Source organism: Petaurus breviceps, unplaced genomic scaffold (genome assembly GCF_028583685.1).
Source record: "Petaurus breviceps papuanus isolate PSGF00001 unplaced genomic scaffold, PetGlider_PUasm1.0 207, whole genome shotgun sequence".
Taxonomy (NCBI): Eukaryota; Metazoa; Chordata; class Mammalia; order Diprotodontia; family Petauridae; genus Petaurus; species Petaurus breviceps.
In genome coordinates this window covers 10,667,360-10,680,580 of record NW_027185850.1, presented here as the reverse complement: position 1 = coordinate 10,680,580, position 13,221 = coordinate 10,667,360, and the positions used below count along the sequence as shown (strand labels likewise).

The window sequence follows — 13,221 nt, the reverse complement described above, 5'->3', positions numbered from 1 at the left end:
GTTGAGCCATTCCTTCAGTTTCCAATTCTTTATCATCATAAAGGGAGTAGCTATAAATATTTTTTACATGCAATTCTTTTTCCTCTTCCTTTGATCTCTTTAGGGTCATAGACCTAGTAACAATATCACTGGGTCAAAGGTATGTACAGTGAGTTTGGGGGGCATAGTTCCAAACTGCTTTCCAGAATGGCTAGATGGTCCCAAGCTCCACCAACAATGAATTAATGTACCTATTTTCCCACAGCCCTTCCAACATCTGTCATTTTCCATTTTTGTCAACTTTGCTGATCAATTAGGTGTGAAGTAGAAATTCTGGTGTGTGTTTTTTTTTTAATTTCCATTTCTCTAATTAGTAATTTGAAGTATTTTCCATATGGGTATTGATAGCTTTAATTTCTTCCTCTGAAAACTGCTTTTTCATATCCTTTGACCATTTATCAATTGGAAAATAGCTCCTTTCTCATACATTTGAATCAGTTCCCTATATTTCTTTTTTTAAAAAATGAAACCTTTATCAGAGAAACTTATTGCAAAGATTTTCCCCATTCCCTCTTCTAATTTTAACAACATTGGTTTTGTTTATGCAAACTCTTTAATTTTATACGATCCAAAATGTCCATTTTACTTTCTGCGACCTTTTCTATCCCTTGGTTGATTTCTTGAACTTTTCCCCTGTCCAGAGATTTGACAGGCAATTTTTCCCTCACCCTTCTAATTTGTTCGCAATGTCATCCTTCATATCCAAGTTCTATGTGGTATATTGATCTAGACTTCATTTCTGCCAAACTGCTTTCTGGTTTTCCCAAAAGATTTTGTTAAATAATATGTTCTTACCCCCATAGCTGGGATCTTTCAGTGTCTTAAGCACTAGGCTACTGTGCTCATTTACTTCTGTATATAGTGTACTTGATCTGTTCACCTGATCAACCTCTCTATTTCTTTTGCAGTACTAAGTTGTTTTCATTATTATTACTTTCTGAAGAGTTTGAGATCTGTTACTGATAAGTCCCCATATTCCCACTCTTTTTTCATTAATTCCTTCAAGATTCTTGACCATTTTTGTTCCTCCAGATGAATTTTGTTATTTTTTTCTAGCTCTATAAAGTAATCCTTTGGTAGTTTGATTGGTATGGCTTTGAATAAGTAAATTAATTTAGAAAGAGAACATAGCACTCCAGATGAAATCTGCTAAGACCACAATGAAAGGGGACTATCAGCCTCCTTTTCCTGGAAGCACACCCTCTTTTAATATGGTCTTAGATCACATTAGGTTTTTTTTTTGGTGGCCACAATCACCCTACTGACTCATATCAAGCCTTCAGTCCACTAAAACCCAGAGATTCTCTCAGAACAACTCCTTCCTATACATGCCTCTCTTATTTAATATATGTGAAGCTGACTTTTTGCTCCTAAATGTAAGACTTTACATCCATCCCTACTAAATTCCATCTTAGTAGATCAGCCAAATATGTTAAACATTGAGATCCTTTTGGGTCCTGACTCTGTCATGCAGTGCCTTAAAGATCCCTCCTAGTTTTGTGTTATCTATGTACTTGATGTCTGTGCAGGTATCGAAGTCATTGAATCAAGTATAGATCCTAAAAGCATTCACCCAGAGATCTCCTGTTGTGTTGACATTAAAACATTTACAACTATTCTGCATCTGACCATTCAACAAATTCTGCAGCCATCTGATTATATCATTACCCAATTCACAGTTTTTCATTGAGACACATGAATAATATGAGAGACTTTGATAAAGGCTTGGCCAAAATCTAAGCAAACTGTATCCACAATATTCTGTTCATCTCCTAGTTTAGTGATCCTAAAAGGAGTCACATTAGGAAGTGGCATTAGCCTGGCATGACCTGTTCCTGGTGAGATCATGATAGTTCTTGATCTTTCTAATAATCTCTTCTAAATTTTTTCCCCAAAAATAAAAGTCATGCTCCCTTTTCTTATTCGAAATCTTGGTCCACATTTGTCTTTCCATCGTATGATACTTCACCCATTTCCCATGATCTCTCAAACATCAGTGACAATAGTTCAGCAGTCACATCTGCTTCTTTTTATGGGCCCCAAGAATATTGCTTATTTGGGAAGCTTATGGCAGTGAGGCCCAGAGGCCTGGTGAGAGCCAGCAGCAAGACCTTGAGCCCCAGCACAGAAAGCCTGGGACTGTTCAGAACCAGAGTCCAACTCCCACAAAGAAACACTAAGTCACAGAACAGGCAGGAAAAAAAATGAGCAAAATAAGCAAGCAAATAAACAACAAATAAATAAATAAACAATAAATAAATGAATGAATGAATGAATGAATGAATAAATAAACTAACGAACGAATGAATAAATAAATAAATATATACATACATACATACATACATAAATAAATAAATAAACATGAACAAACCCAAAACAAAAAAGAACTTTACTATAGAAAGTTACTATGGTCACAGGGAGGATCCAGGTGCAAACTTAGAAGAGGACAACTGTGTTAAAAGGGCTACATGTGAAGCCTCAAAGAAAAATGTAATTTTATCTCAGGTCCAAAAAGAACTCCCAGGAGAATTTTAAAAGGATTTAAAAAAGCAAATTAGAGAAATAGAAGAAAAATTGGGAAAAGAAATGAGAGTAATTCAAGAGAATCATTTAAAAAAACAGTCAACAGCATGGAAAAAGATATACAAAAATTCACCAAAGAAAATAACTCCTTAAAAACACAGAATGGGACAAATGTAAAAGGATGATAAATAAGGGAAAAATACCCAATTAGTTATCATAAGTGTAAATGTGAATGGCATGAACTTACCCATAAAGTTAAAACAGATAGCAAAATGGACTAAAAAACAGAATCCTACAATATGCTATTTACAAGAAACACATTTGAAGCATAGAAACACACACACAGAGTAAAGGCAAGAGGCTAGAACAGAATCTATTATGCTTCAGTTGAAGTTAAAAAAAATAACAGGTGTAGCACTCATGATCTCAGACAAAGCAAAAGCAAAATATAGATCTAATTAAAAGAAATAAGGAAAGAAACTATATCTTGTTAAATAAAGGTACCATAGACAATGAAACAATATCAATGAAGCAAAATCACTATCAATCAATTCACCAAATGGTACAGCATCATCTAAATTTTTAAAGCAGAAGTCCAATAAGTTATAGAATGAACTAGACAATAAAACTATACTAGTGGGGGATCTCAACTTTCCCCTCTCTGAACCAGATACATCTAACCAAAAATAAATACATAAGTAAACAAGAAAGAAGTTGAGGTGAATAGAATACTAGAAAAGTTAGATATGATAGATCTTTGGAGAAAATTGAATGAGAATAGAAAGCAAAACAGCTTTTTTTATTTTCCAGCAGTACATGGCACCTGTACAAAAATTGACCATGTATAAGGGCACAAAAACCTCACAACCAAGTGCAGAAAAGCATAAATAGTACATGGATCATTTTCAGATCATAATGCAATAAAAATTGCAATCAATAAAGGACAGTGGAAAGATAGATTAAAAATTGGAAACTAATCTAATCCTAATGAATAAGTGGGACAAAGAAGAAATCATAGAAACACTTGATAATTTCATTAAAGAGAATGACAACAGTAAGATAACACACCAAAATTTATGGGATATAGCCAAAGCAATACTTAAGGGAAATTATATCTCTAAACACTTACATTAATAAAATAGGGAAAGAGCAGATCAATGATTTGGTCATGAAACAAACAAAAAAAAAAACCTAGGAAAAAATTTAAAATCCCCAATTAAAAACCAAATTGGAACACTGGAAAAAAATCAAAGGAGAGATTAGTAAAATTGAAAGTAAGAAACCCATGAAACTAATAAATAATACAAGAGGTTGGTTTTATGGAAAAAATGAATAAAATAGGTAAACCATTGGTTAATTTCATTTTGAAAAGGAAAAAAGAAAACCAAATTACCAGTATCAGAAATGGAAAGAATGAATTTACCACCAATAAATAGGAAATTACAAGATTTATTAGGAACTGTTTTGCCCAATTACATACCAATAAATCTGACCATCTAAATGAAATGGTGAATATTTACAAAAATATAAATTTCCCAGATTAATAGAAGAGGAAATAGAATACTTAAGTAACCCAATATAAAAAAAAAAATAAATTGGACAAGCCCTTAATGAATTCCCTAAGAAAAAATCCCTAGGGCCAGGTGTATTCAGAAGCAAATTTTACCAAACTTTTAAAGAACAATCAGCTCCAATACTATATAAACTATTTGGCAAAAATAGACAGAGTCCTACCAAATTACATTTGCAACACAAATATAGTCCTGATACCTAAATCAGGAAAAGAAAAAAAACAGAAAAAGAAAATTGTAGACCAATTTTCCTAATGAATATTGATGCAAAAATCTTAAATAAAATAATAACAAGGAGATTACAACCATATTTCACAAGGATTATATACTATGACCAGGTGTGATTTATGGAGGAATGCAGGGATCTTTCAATATTAGGAAAACTATGAGCATAATGAACCATATTAATAACAAAACCAACAGAAATCATATGACTATCTCAATAGATGAAGAAAAAGCCTTTGATAAAATACTACACCCATTTCTATTTAAAAACAACAACACTAGAGAGTATAGGAATTTGTGGAGTTTACCTTAAAATGATAAGTAATTTTTATCTAAAACTAAGAGCAGCATTATATGTAATGAGGATAAGCTAGAAGGCTTCCCAATAAAGGGGTGAAGCAAGGATGACTTATCACCACTATTATTCAATATTGTACTAGAAATGCTAGTTATAGCAATAAGAGAAGAAAACAGGAATTGAAGGAATTAGAATAGGCAATGGGGAAACAAAATTACCACTCTTTGCAGATGATATTATATTCTTAGAGAATCCTAGAGAATCATCTGAAAAACTAGTTGAAACAATGAACAGCTAGCAAAGTTGCAGGATACAAAATAAACTCTCACATATCACCAGCATTTCTATGTATCACCAACAAAATCCAGCAACAAGACATAAAAAGAGAAATTTCATTTAAAATAACTGTAGACAATATAAATACTTGGGAGTCTACCTGCCAAGACAAACCCAGGAACTATATGAACACAATAACAAAGCACTTTTCACAGAAATAAAGTCAGATCTAAACGATAGGGAAAATTATTAACTGCTCCTGGGTAAGCAGAGCCAATATAATATAAATGAAAATTCTACCTAAATTAATTTGCTTATTCAGTTCCATACCTATCAAACTACCAAAAAATTATTTTATAGAGCTAGAAAAATGATAAAATTCATCTGAAAGAACAAAAGGTCAGGAATATCAAAGGAATCAATAAAAAAAAATATGGAGGAATGTGGTCTAGCTTTACCAGCTCTCAAACTGTAGTATAAAATAACAGTTATCAAAACAATCTGATGGCGGCTAAGAAATGGAGGGGTGGATCAGTGGAACAGATTAGGTACACAATACATTGTAATAAACAACCATAATAATACAGTGTTTGATAAACCCAAAGATTCAAGTCTGGGGGACAAAAACTCATTGTTTGACAAAAATTCCTGGGAAAACTGGAAAACAGTATAGCAAAAACTAGTTTTAGACCAACATCTCACACCATCTACTAAGATGAGGTCAAAATGGGTATGTGATTTACATATAAAGAAAGTGTCATAACATAAGAAATTTGGAAAGCATGGAATAGTTTACCTGTCAAATCTATGGATAAGGGAAGAATTCAGAACCAAACAAGATATAGAGAGTATTACAAAATCTAAAGGGCATAATTTTGATTATATAAAATTTAAAAGTTTTTGCACTAACAAAACCAATGCAATCAAAATTAGAAGGGAAGTAGAAAACTAGGGGGGGAGATTTACAGTAAGTATCTCTGATAAAGGCCTAATTTTTCAAATATATAGAGAACTGAGTGAAATTTATAAGAATAAGTCATTTCCTAATTGATAAATGGTCAAAGGATATGGAGACAGTTTTCAGACAAAATCAAACCTATCTATAGTCATAAATAAATGCTCCAAACCACTATTGATTGGAAAAATACGACTTAAAACAACTCTAAGGTATCATCTCATACCTATCAGATTCGCTAATAGGACCCAAAAAAGTGATAAATGTTGCAGGGGATGTGGGAAATCTAGGACACTAATATCCACTAATGTGGGAAAACTGAGATGCTGTTGATGGAGTTGTGAACTGATCCAACCATTCTGGAGAGCAATTTGGATCTATGCCCAAAGAGCTATAAAGCTGTGAATACCCTTTGATCCAGAAACACCACTGCTAAATCTGTATCCCAAAGAAATTAAAAAGGGGGGCCGAAGAGGACCCATATGCACTAAAATATTTATAGTAGCTCTTTTTGTGGTAGCTAAGAATTGGAAATTGTATGGATGCCTATCAATTTGGGAATGGCGAAACAAGTTGTGATATATGATTGTAACAGAAAATTATTGTGCTATAAGAATTGACAAGCCCAATGATTTCAGAAAAAAAAAACCTGGAAAGACTTACATGAACTGATATAAAGTGAAGAGAGCAGAACCAGGGGAACATTGTACATAGTAACAGCAATATTGTATGAGAACAAACCGTAAATGACTTAACTATTCTTAGCAATATTACCAAGATAATTCCAAAGGACTCATGGTGAAAAAAGGCTATCTGCTTCCAGAGAAAGAACTGATGTTATCTGAATAAAGACTGAAGTATACTATTTTTCTCTTTCTTTCCTTCTCGGTCTCTCTCTCTCTCTCTCTCTCTCTCTCTCTCTGAGTCTTCTTGTACAAAATGACTAATATGGAAATGTCTTACATGATTGCACATGTAATGCCTATATTAGATTGCTTAACTGTCTCAGGGATGGGGGAGGGAAGGAGGGAAAGACAGAATTTGCAACTCAAAACTTGAAAAAAACAAATGTTAAGAACTATTTTTACATGTAATGGAGGGAAATACATATATATATATATACATATATATATTTTAAAGGTAGACCCATGTGAGGAAATCTAGAAAAAGAACAAAGAATAGCGTTGCAGTTTTTTACTTAAAAAAAAAAGCAAAGTTACAGATTTTCTTTCTCTTGTGAACTTCTCAGTAGTTTAATTTCTTTCTGTATAACTGCTCTCTCTGGCATCTGATTTGGAGGCAGTTTTCTCTCTCCCCCATGCTTTTTAGTCTAAATTTTTTTTTGACTGGATTTGCAAGACACCTGGCAATTCATACTCTAAAAAAAAATTCTGAATTGAACAATACTGCAAAAGAGAACATCTTCATATACAAAACAGGACAAAGTTTGCATGTGAAACCACGACACTCTAAAAATACAACTGACTTTTTTGAGAAGTATATAATGAAATCCAGCATGTCACTTTTAAGGCTATGCAGTTTGTTGGTGTTCCCTTCTGAACTTCCTTCTGTTCTGTTCTTCCTATTTTTTAGTGTCCCCATCATTCTCTTTTCTTTCTTCTTTCTTTTTGTCACTAGCTCCTCTCTGCCTCCCAAGCCTTCTCCCTCCAACCAAAAAAGAAAAATTAAAAAATCAAACATACACAATTCCCTGAAATAAATAAACAAAATCAAGCAAAACAAATGCACCCATTTCTGAAATTCTGTTTCTGAAAACATACATTTACAAAATATGTGAAAATGTACATTTACATTTACAAAATAAGAGTGATTCCCCAGGCAACTCTGAAAGACTGGCATGTCAAGTTATATCTGAAAATGCATATCACATTCCTTGCCTTAAGCCCACTACCTCTCCATCAGATGGGTCAAAGGTTTCCTCATCAGTCCCCTGGAAGTATTGTTGGCCATTACATTGATCAGAGTTGTTAAGTACAAACCTGTCCTTTGCTGCCTATTACCAACCCTAAATCATCCTATGTATTAGGCAAGGAATCTGTCAGTCCTCTATTCTAAGTCATTGACCAGAAAGCCAAGTCCTATTCTCTCCTTCTTAGCCAATTATTTAATTTTTCTCTTTTGCATTCTTTTCTGTCAGTAGGCAAGACAGGAAAACACAATGGGGTGATCTTGCCCCAGAGAGTCTGCAATAGGGATTGGTGATAGATCCCGGGCAGGATCACCCAGGTCTTCCTGAGCACAAGTCCAGTAGGGTCTTGGAGGGGAAGGCAGGCCCCAGAAGAGGAGGGTTTCTGGGAATAGTGGTCTAGGACTGGATGGGAGGGCACTGTCATGACGGTGAACCCTGTTTAGCAAAGGATCTCAGGGAACAAAGAGGGATCAATCTTTAGGCTATGGCAGGGGGAAGCATGTCCCCATAGGAAGAAGGATTTCACCGTATTCCAACCTCCCAAACGTAAGTGTAAGAAATTGTTATCTGTTACCAAGGTCGGTGCCTTGGGACAAAGTCTTGATCGCCTGCCCCACCCTAGTAAATAGCTCTGATGCAACCTAATTGTGCCAAAAAAAAAGAAGAGAGACACATTGAAAAGAAATGTTGGGGCATCTATCCATCATTTAGATGCAGGCATTCAGTTAGTTTCACCAATCAATTAACCAGTTACACAGAAAGTTAACGTCCATTTGGAATGCTCTGCTTAGAAATCATAGATTGATGGGCGTTCAGCAGCGAAGTCAGATCTAAATACACCAGGGCCTGAGCCCATAACTCCCATTAGCAATAATGTGCTAACATCAGGCTTGTGGCCCCACTGAGAGATGAAAATTGAATATGATCATTCATCTATCTTACTTAATGTCATCAATTTCCTTACTGACACATCAAACAATCTAACTCCACTAAAACACCCATAATTAAAACTAATAACATTGAGTTAGGAGAAGATTCAAGGTTCAATTCAAAAAAGGCATAAAGACCCTAGAGCACAGATTCTTTTTCTTCATACACACATGCATGCATACATGCATACATTCACACGTCTATTTATTTTGTTTAAAATTTCCCAATTACATTTTTAAAAATTAACATTCATTTTTAAACATTTTGAGTTCAATTCTCTCTTCCTGTTTACCCCTCTCCCACCCCTTGAAAAGGCAAGCAGTGTGATTTTTATTACATGTGTCATTATGCAAAACATATTTCCATATCAAGCAGATTGCCAAAGAAAACACACACACATACAAAAAAGGAAAGTGAAAAAAGTGTGCTTCAGTTTGCACACAGAGTTCATTAGTTTGCTTTCTGGAAAGGGTGAAAATTATTTATTTTGAGTCCTTTGGGATTGTCTTAAATCAGTGTCTGGATCAGAATAGCTAAGTCTTTCACAGTGCAAGAACATACAGTGCTGCTCTTACTGTGTACAGTGTTCTCCTGGTTCTGCTCACTTTGTATCAGTTCATATAAGACTTCCCAGGTTTTTCCTGAAACCATCCACCTTATCATTTCCCAGTCATATCATCATTCCATCACCATAGACCACAAGTTCTTTAGCCATTCTTCAATTGATGAGCATACCTTCAATTTCCAATTCTTTGCCATCACAAAAAGAATTGCTTTATTTTTGTACAAATATGTCCTTTTGTCTTTTCTTTGAAGTCTTTGGGCTACAGACCTAGTAACTGTATTATGGAGCAAGGATTCTTAACCTAAGGTCCACAGATTCCTAAGTGGTGTGTTGATCCAGGGCATTCATAAAATTAGATAGGAAAAAAAATTATATCCTTGTTTCCATGAATCTCTCACTGAAATTTTGTGTTTCATTTGATTGTGAATGTAAGCAATGAAACATTGTCCTGAGAAGCGGTCCATTTCAGAGAGGTATCCTTCAACTGGAGGAAGGGGACTCTTGGCAGCAGAGAATAGAGCTATCTATGGATAGGAGCAGATCCTGGGAAGCAGAGGAGAACTTCATGCTGACTCCGTGCAGGGAGAAGGGACTTCCAGGTCAGTCAGTAGCAGGAGGGGTGAGTTCTCTCTGCTGTGTCTATATGACCGATAAAGCGAACTCCCCACTATACCCCATTTTGACTTAGTCTTCCCAAGGACGTTGCATGTATTTGTGAGACCTTCTAGGGGTGATGCTTTTTAGCTTTTGTACCTGCTGTGACTTCCTAGTAAGTGCGTGTACATTTCCTATGAGGAAGCTTATGTGAGGCAGCTAGGGAGAGCAGTGGGAGCTCAAATCTAGCTCAGGCACTATCTGTGTGACCCTGGACAAGTCACTTAAACTCTGTCTGGGTTTTCTCATCTATAAAATGGAGATGCTAATGGTAGCACCTACCTCACAGAGTTGTTGTGAGGAGCTACTGAGAAAATAATCATGAAGCACTTAGCACGGAGCTTGGCTCCTAGTAAGTGCTGTATAAATGTTAGGTGAGGGGCCGGTAGGCGGTGCCTAGAGAGAACACTGGACCTGGGGTCAAGGATACTCTTCTTCCTGAGTTCAAATATGGCCTCAGACAATCACTAGCTGTGTGACTCTGGATAAGTCACTTGATGCAGTTTGCCTCAGTTTCTGCATCTGTAAAATGAGCTGGAGAAGGAAATGGCCAACCCCACTAGCATATTTGCCAAGAAAACCTTAAATGGGGTCACAAAGAGTTGGACATAACTGAAAAATGACACCACAATAAACAACAAATTATTGTTATTTTACTAAGAGATAATTGTGCCAATGGATAATTGCTCACGGGGAACATACAAAGGGGCCTTGTGAACGACAGAGTTAAAAGGCTGATGTCTTAGGGTATATCCTTGAATTCAGAAAGTAGCCATCTTCTGCATATCTAACAGTCATAGATAAAAGTGTCAGTGCCAGAACAGACCATAACCGGAACCAAAAATTTAGGAACCAACGGGGGTTTACTGAGTTCACCAGCAAGGGAGGCCTGCTTTCAGAGGCATGGAAGGACAAAGGTTATGTAAGTTTCAATTTAGGCAGGAGGGGAAATGGGCACAGGGTACCGCATAATTGTATAGGGCTCGCTGCTGGGGGTCGCCGGGTAGGAAGAAGGGCTATGGTATCCCCTGGTAGGAGAGGGCCTATTACTGGGGCTCTTCTTCAGGCCAGCTACTCTAGTATCCGGCTCTAACAGATAGGACTGTCCTCACTGTCTCAGTAATAAGGAAGGCCAAAGACAGGGCAGAACATGGGATACAGAGTCAAGGTCAAGACAGAATGGCCTCATGTTCGCTTCCCCTGCCTATGTCGAATTTTAACTTTGTGGCATGGAAGATTTGCCACATGAGTTCTATTTTTTGCCATTATTTTTAAAATTTTATTTATGTATTTATTTTTAATAATAAATACATAAATAAAATTTTCACCATTCACTTCCATAAGATTTTGAGTTCTAAATTGTCTGTATCTGTGCATGGAGTACCCCTCTTCTCCCTACTGGTTACAGGATCTCCTACCTATCTAGTAGGGTTAGTGACCAAAGGGAGAAAACAAGAAGAGAGAGGAAACCTTAGAGCAATTCTCTGTCTGGAACCTTATGGTTCCTTCCCTTCAAGTCCTAGTTTGGAACTGCTGAAAGTATTCCAGGGAAAACAATTTATACAATAACAATATTATAAGGAAAAATTCTTTTGAAGCATTTAGGAACTCTGCAGAGTTCAGTGACGGGGAGAAGGGAGGGAGAGAAAGGCTAGCTAGAGGTTGCCCAAAGAACAAGAGAGAGTCATTTTAAAATTCATAGATGAGAACAGAAGCCCAGAGGGAAACCTGATGAACCTGGCAGCTTTGAAAGTCACATGGTGAATTTAAAAGGAAAACAGCTTGGGCCGAAGAGATCTTTTCTGCTCCACTTTGAAAGTGGAATTGCTTGTTTTATGGGATGTCTGTTAGCTTCAGAAGAGGAAATATACAGTGAGATAATGAGTATGACAGTACCTCTATAGGGTTGTTTGGAAGCTTAAATGAGGAAATGTATGTAAACCACTTCACAATCTGGACATTATCACTGTCAATAGACAGTATAACATAGAAGACTGAGTTGACCAAAGAGTCTGGAACAGGTTCAAGTCCCATCTCTACAGGCAGTGGCTGTGTGACTCTGGGCAAGTCACTTAATGTCTCAGTGCCCTCAGGTATCCCTCTAAGACTCTCAGTCTGGCAGGGCAGGTGCAGGTCTGTACTGGTAAAGGGCGTCTCTTTATGGAGAGCTCCCCACATCCCAGTGAAATCCCAGATGTTGTCTGACATTCACATAAGCCGGCACACTTAGCCAGAACTTCACAGAGTGGCTAGGGGAACAGCCTTGGGTGAGAAAGACCAGAGTCTGACCTCTGCTGGTGCCTGACCCTGGGCAAGTCCCTTAACCCCTTGATGCCCTCAGACAAATCTCTAAGACTTGAATCTGTGCTGCAGGTGCCAGCCTGCCTAGATAGAATGCCCAGTGCTGGGAACCCCAGGGAAATTCCAATCCCAGTCCAAAAATTAATAACAACAATTTTTATTGTTTCCTGCTTGTAAATTGACATCTGCCTCCAAGCAATGAAATCTGTCTCCATTTGGTTTAGAGAGTTGGTGAAGGTCTTGGATCAGTGTCTGCAACAAAACAAAAATAATTATTGAAGGCGTGTCAGTAGCAAGGTCTCTGCAAGTTAAAACAGACACACAAGGAATATATTATTGAAGCCCAAGCCAGGTGTCTCCTAATGACAGTAAACTGTTAATAAGGGTAAGTGAGTTGGCAGTAAATTGACACCTATGGACCTCCCTGTCCCTAAACTTTTACACTCAACCAGTGTTCCCTCTTCATCTCAGGGGTTAAATTGATGATGAGAAGATTTAGTGTTGACAGACTCAGGATTTCAGAAACACTGATTCTAATCTTCACACCCTAGGCACCCAAGTGGCTGGGCACCTCCCTCCCTGTCAAGCCGATTCACAGAGGATCCAGAAAATAAGGCATAGAATCCAGAAGCAAGCAAACAGGTCTGAGGGGCTCAAAGAAACAGCCCTTCTCCGGTTGGAGGGGCAGTCTGGAGTAGCGGAGACAAAGCAGGTATTGGAGCCAGGAAAACTAGTTCAGTCACACTTCTGACAAACCCTGGCAACCAGCAAGGAATTTAACCTCTCGTTATTCTACCCAACTCCCTAAGATGGTGTGTGTGAGAGAGAGGGAGAGAGGGAAGGATGGAGAGAAGGAGGAGGAGGGAGAGAGAGGAAGGAGAGAGGGAGGGAGGGAGTGAGGGAGAGAGGAAGGGGGAGAGAGAGAGAGAGAGAGAGAGAGAGAGAGAGAGAGAG

General features: G+C 37.1%; 1 long non-coding RNA gene across 1 annotated transcript in view; it reads right to left on the bottom strand.

The window, feature by feature from the left end:
* Nucleotides 1–12,408: 12,408 nt before the first annotated feature.
* Nucleotides 12,409–13,221, bottom strand: part of LOC138164786 (uncharacterized) — a 3,300-nt gene continuing 2,487 nt past the window's right edge. Inside the window, exon 2 of the long non-coding RNA XR_011169177.1 lies at nt 12,409–12,519. This is a non-coding gene — a long non-coding RNA (uncharacterized lncRNA). The remainder of the gene's footprint in view (nt 12,520–13,221) is intronic.